At 42.3% G+C, this 6,257-nt stretch overlaps 1 protein-coding gene across 2 annotated transcripts in view; it reads right to left on the reverse strand.

Annotated features, from left to right (window-relative positions):
- Positions 1-6,257, reverse strand: part of LOC101848808 (protein Wnt-11b-2) — a 207,544-nt gene that overhangs the window by 182,267 nt on the left and 19,020 nt on the right. The window contains exon 1 of one of the 2 annotated variants that reach the window (XM_005093834.3): positions 1,729-2,949. The exons of the other annotated variant lie outside the window; for it this stretch is intronic. The gene's annotated coding sequence lies outside the window, so the exon portion shown is untranslated. Of the gene's footprint in view, positions 1-1,728; positions 2,950-6,257 lie in introns of those variants that run through there. 2 annotated transcript variants of the gene reach the window in all.

Raw genomic sequence — 6,257 nt, forward strand, 5'->3', positions numbered from 1 at the left:
AGATAGATAGATAGATAGATAGATAGATAGATAGATAGATAGATAGATAGATAGACAGATAGATATGTGTGTGTGTGTTTGTGTGTGTGTGTATGTGTGTGTTTGTGTGTGTTTGTGACAAGCACACTGTGCACGGATCCATTTAATTAATACATTATTCTCCATTCTCCAGATAAAACCCGAGGAATTACAAAAACTTTAGAATAGAAAGACAAAAAAGCAGGCGTGTATACATTTTTATTTTTTTTTTTTTTTGAATAAATAGATTCAGTGCTGGGCAAAATCTGGATAACAGACGAACTCGTAGGCGGGAAGTTCAGCGGCGACAATTTTGACAGGCACCCCAAAGTCCCCGACAATAGAAAGCGAGTTCCCAGTAGGCTACAGAATGAACCCCCCTGAAAAAACCGCCATGAATAAAGATTATACTTAACTGCATACTTGACACAAAACTCACAACGTACACCAAAAGGCTTGCAGGTCAATTATATTATTTAGTGAATAGCAAAGCGAGTTTAGCATGTCAACGTGTGTTTTCGGGCCGTTCCGCTATAGAAGAGGTCAATCCCAAAACATATTATTAAAGGTACGGAAATTAAAGGAGAGATCGAAAGAGATATAAAAACACGACAATTGAAACCATGTCGAAATTATCTCGTGCCTTTCGGAAGGTAACCCGAACGTGAAAGAAAACGAATTAACGTAAAAAATTTCTGCAGCCGTATGTAAAGAACAAGCCCAACTGATATCTTAATAAAGGACAGGAGTGTTGTTAAGTTCAACAATGTTGTTGAACCAGGTTGTTAAAATATTCACGTGTCAAATTAGTGCATACAGATTTTCGCAAATCTAAACCATCTTGAAAAAGGCTCGGTCAATTAGACGTTGGGTAAAGAAATGGCGTACATGTATCAGCGGGGTAGACGGAGACTGAAAAGAGGTAGCCGTAAAGGTAGATTTATTTGGGAGGTGACATTTAAGGTCCATTCTGATGCGATTTATTTTGAACCCGGTTTTCGCTTTGTTTAGTTTGGTTTGGGGGGGGGGGGATTATTTTTAAAATGTTAGAATCTACCAGAGATTTTTTTGGGTAAGATGGGCTTGTTTTGTTGTGTTTTGTTTGTTTGCTTTTTGTTGTTGTTGTTGTTTATTTTTGTTTTGTTTTTGTTTTTTGTTTTGTTGGTTATTATCTAGGCTATTTTAAAAAAAGAGTACTTGGTCTCGGATAAAAAAAATTAGAAGAAGGAACAGGCAAGGAAAACCGCTCTACCTCATTCGGGATTCGCACCTACAACTTCCATACGTTGGCTAATTGTGTCTACGAACTGAATCTCAATAGCCGTTAAGAAAGGGGCGGATTTTTTCAACAAAATCTCTTCTGTCAAAGACGCAGTCTGTACTCCGCCACAAGAGGAACTTGATCTTTGGGCCCATGTTGCTTGTCAAAAACAACAAGCCGTGACGATGAAAAGAATACAATTTACGGAAAAATAAATCTCCCGACACAGCAATTGATAAGTCCTACACCGACAATAACTTGAATAGAAAAGCATTCATTCTCGCCTAACTTAATGGAAAATAAAAAGATAACAGATATTTATCCCACTGTAAGCTTATTCCACCTTTTGATTCTGTTCTGTGAATGTTGTTATTTCCATCCACTTCTTGTCTGAAAAGATAAAGAGTTTCAAGCAACTGGAAGACTTATTATGACTTTAATCGGCTTACCTGTGTACTGAAGTTTTTCAGGGTAACTTATTTACTTCGAGTCCATGGACAGAAACACCGCTGTGTGGACGAACCAAACTTAGAGAACGGTTCTGTTAGTTAATCCAAGCCGCGAGAAAACGACGTCGCTCGCGGAATCAGGCAAGCGAGCGGGAACGACGATCCGTTGTGCTATATATCCCCCTACATCTGGCACAGTAAAACCGAAACCTCTCCGACGCTCCAAGAAGGAAAAAAGATTAATGCGATATTTTCTCTCACCGAGCGCTCGCGACACAACGGACGACTCCGACCGCCCCCGAGGACCGCCGAAATGGCGGCGCCGGTTTCTTTTTCCCACAATGGTTGTGGGGCTTTCGCAAGACGTTGTTTTATTATGGGTAGTTGGGGATAGTGAAACGTCAGATGCCGTTCATTGTAGGACTCTAGGATGTGCTGAGCCGGGATGGTCTGTGCTTGAATAATATGCCCAAACACCGTGAAAATCGTCCAAGATGGTCTCTCTCATTCTTGACGAGAAAAGTAATTGTCTCTGACATATGAACATCTTGACAGCGTCTTAATTTTTTAAAGGGGGACAGCGGGAAGTTGTCGTTTGTAAAGGTGACTGCTCAAGCAGGTTCGACTGACTATGCTTATAGTGTTGCTTTCGGTAGTTGTTTTAGTCTAGTTCTTCGTTAGATGGAGTAAAGAGAAGCACATCGTCTCCGGACAAAGACAAACAGTTGAATAGAACTGGGGAAAAGCTCGTTTGATAAAAAGAGAAAAAAAACTGCAGGAAAGTGGAAAAAGTAAGACCAACCAGAACATTTCTCTAACCACGGGGTTGATCAATGGTACGACTTCTCAACATCTTTCAGTTCTATTGATTTGTCAGTGTTTTTGTCCCCATCGACACAATTTAGATCAGTTAGGAGGCAGGGTTCAACCCTGCCTGTCAGGGTCAACCCGGGCTGAGAGGAACACAAGGTCGCTGTAGAAAGACCGAGTTCTCAATTTTAAAATTCTCAACACGCGAGAATCGAACTCGGGCCTCCCGCGCGTGACGGCGAGGAGTCTAACCCTTACACCACAGGCGCAGGTGTGTCCAAGTCTTAAGACGAAACCAAAACTGCTGTCTGGGCCAATCGGGAGTGAGTGGAAGGCAATATACCTTGACACCCATAACTTTTCATCAGACAGAGAGAGAGAGAGATATGTACTCGATGAAAATTCGCCCTGCTTAGGAATCGAACTCATGTCTTCTGAGTGTGACGACAAAGCACCTAACCGCTACACCACAGACGCCGGTGCGGAAAAGAACGCTCTAAAAAAAAAACCCAAAAAAGTGTAACAACGTTGCTAGTGCGACAAAAGTAGAAGTCATCTTACACCAGAGAAATGTGTATGTTCAGCATAGAAACGGGAGGAAAAAGGACGTAGTACATATTTGTATAGCCTTCAGGAAGTATTACAAGTTCTTTTGTGTGTGTTTGTTGATTGCTCTGTTTTCTTTGGAAGATTAGAACCCCGTGCTACAATAATATAGATAAAGAGTGGATTCTTGAGAAGGATTTTCACGAGTTTTTCTGAGGGTTCTTTCTAGTTTGGGAAGGGGGCGGAAGAGCAACGGCCCAGAAACGTTCATTTTCTGCAGGGAAAGAGCCGGACAGTCGGACAGAAAGAACAAAAATAAAGAAAACACTAGTAGGACCTACCAAGAGCACCCTCCAACCACTCAGCGTCTTCCAAAGGTGATGAGGTAAGAGTAAAGAAGAAAAAAGAAAAGAAGGCGGAGACAACACACGAAAATAACAAATTTGGTAAATTTCTAATGTGTGTGTTGTGTGTGTTTATGGTTTACTCTAGCATTGGTACAATTTACATTTAGGAGTCAGTCTGTTTCATTGACAGCTCCAACCTGAGCCGATTGAAACACAGCATCCAAGCAGAAAGATAGAGGATATTGAATATACTACGACTTCCCAGCTGGGAACGCGAAATCATTCCCCATGCCTGCAAAAACAATGTGTATCTATAATAACTATTTCATCACATAGATCGGTAATGCATTTCTTACTATAGGTGTTTGCATGCTCTCAGTTGACAATTGCCAATTGAGGACTAAAGCATCTTTGTTTTTAACTCCTTCGCACTACGGCAACGTAGGGCTCACGTCTCCTCCGTGTGCTTTGAGTGTCCGTATTTCGGGCGATTCTTAACGTACATGTATTTTTAATACGCCAGAGTCAGATTATACAGAAATTTATTTAGCGGGTAGTGTAAGTCCTTCATTGGTTTGACAATACGAATATGCGAGCTCCCATGTTATACTCCATACCCCAAACCCTCACCCCACAGGCCCGCCCCCTCACATTATTAACTCCTCATTCCACCGGTAACTCCCCCCATTGCGCAGTTGACAGTTCCGCCTCCACCACCTCAGTTAATATGTCATTGGCTATGGTACTGCTACTGCTGTGCTCACAATGAGCACTTTAAGTTAGAACAAATTGTTCATTTTTATGAGTTTTGTTCATTTGCATGCGCCATGTGTAATCACGGTAGCTGAATTCTAAAAGACAACTTTTTGTGACGTAACCTAGCACATGTTAATAGAAGACAATCTACGCAATAATATGAACGCATCTGGTCTGCTTTATATTTACTGGTTTTATTTCTGAAATTTTAGGTGTCTTTTTTTTCATCACTAAAGGTAGGTCATTAGGTTTTCTTGACTTAACCCAGCAAGTTCGGGTGGCTGAGGGGAAAAAACAGTTTGAGTGTCTGCTGGGGAGGGCAAAGTTTTGTAAATACAAAGGTCGTCTCTGCGAGATCAGTTCACTGTCCATTTCGTTGTTCTGTTGAGTGTTGACGGTTACTGGGCCGTCGGTGGAGAGGGGACCACTGTGATACCAAACTCCAAAAATCAAACGAAAATTTAGCTCACAACGAATTATTTTTATCTCTATAAACTAAGATTTAAGAAACGCAAGAATGCTATTTTGCTGGAAGACTTGCCTCAGCACTCAGTTCTCGGGCCTGACAGTGAAGGGGTTTAATTACTTACTTACTCTCTCGCTACAGAGTCAGGTACATAATATAATATCTTTAGGTTAAGGTTAATTCATTTGGTGTCGTTTGACTTCCAGAGACCTTGGAATTAAAACGTCTAAGGACTTGGTGAGTTTCTGATTCTACAACGAAGATGCCTATCACCGGCCAGCTTTCCACATGAACTAAGTCCAACATTTTGCTGTTCATGTATTTGAAACTGCTGTTTCTTGATATTAGGGTGGCCTTGCTAAAACTATTCTACAAGGCACTATGCAGGGAGGATGAAGGAGAGGCAGACAGAAGAAGAGATGGAAGGATAACATCCGAGAGTAGACAGCCATGGATCTGCGGGACACACTGAGGAAAGCAGAGAGCTGATCGTTGTCATCTGTCAGAGGCGACCCAACGGATGACAAATCCACCGGAGCAAAAGAAGAATATTCTATGGTATCAGTTCCATGTTCCCACAAACTATTTTCCTGAAATTCGGATTCCAAATGGTGTGTGTGTGGGGGGTGGGGGGGGGGAATTCCCGAGAAAATTATATAACTCGATTACTTTTCTAGACAATGTAACGGGGTTTTCTTTTCTTGTAATTTTTTTCTTTCTGCTAAATCCTGGGCTTGGGACAGTCGAACAGCTTGCCGTCAGTATACCTGTGTTATTACAGTGAACTGTCTGCTGGAGAGGTCGGATCATTCTTCTAGACAAGGTACTAGTATATCAACCCAATTTTCCGCAACCGACGGAAATCGAACTTAAATATGCCAATTTCGAATCTAATGTTCTGACACTCGAGGCCAACCTTCCCAATCTCTTTATCAAAAGGCAAAAGCTTTTAATTTTTTTTTCTGTCCTTTAGGAAACAAAAATTATTTGCGTTCGAAATAATATTAGTGTTATGAGTTTCCGCATTAACTTTCACCATGCCAGCTGCAATGACAGAGTACCACGTAATGTAATGAGGGGAGGGGGGTGAACAAAAAAAGTGTGAAAAAAAAACGTCATTCGCCCCAACTACGAAAGGAAAAATAACCCCAACCCTTTGCTTTGATGATAGGCGCTCTCATTGGCTGAAGAGGGACCCCTGCCTGCGCGCCGTGAAGAGGTTTCCCCCTCTGTGTTTTTTGCCATTTCGTTTCGCTTTTTTACCGGTACCTGTTGTGGAACGTGCGCGCAACTCCTCTCACAGCGGCGTTCTTTTGGGGGGCGAGCGGTTGGGGCGGGCATGCAGCAGCGGCGTCGCCTCGCGTGTGCAGGGGCGTAGACACGCAGCCCCCTGTCGCGACAACCAGCTACGTCACACATTTGGCAGATCTAAAAAGGAGCAAAGGCAAAGGGCGGCGACATGATGCCAGGGGTATCGCCCCTGAAAAATATTATTTATTTTTTGTGTGAGCTCTGGCGTGGATAAGGAGATTCTGAGTCATTTCGAGGTAGGCAGTGGTTAAAGAAAAAACAAAAGTAATTCTCTACTTGATTCCTCCCCCCCC

The sequence above is a fragment of the Aplysia californica genome, unplaced genomic scaffold (assembly GCF_000002075.1).
Source record: "Aplysia californica isolate F4 #8 unplaced genomic scaffold, AplCal3.0 scaffold00070, whole genome shotgun sequence".
Lineage (NCBI taxonomy): Eukaryota > Metazoa > Mollusca > Gastropoda > Aplysiida > Aplysiidae > Aplysia > Aplysia californica.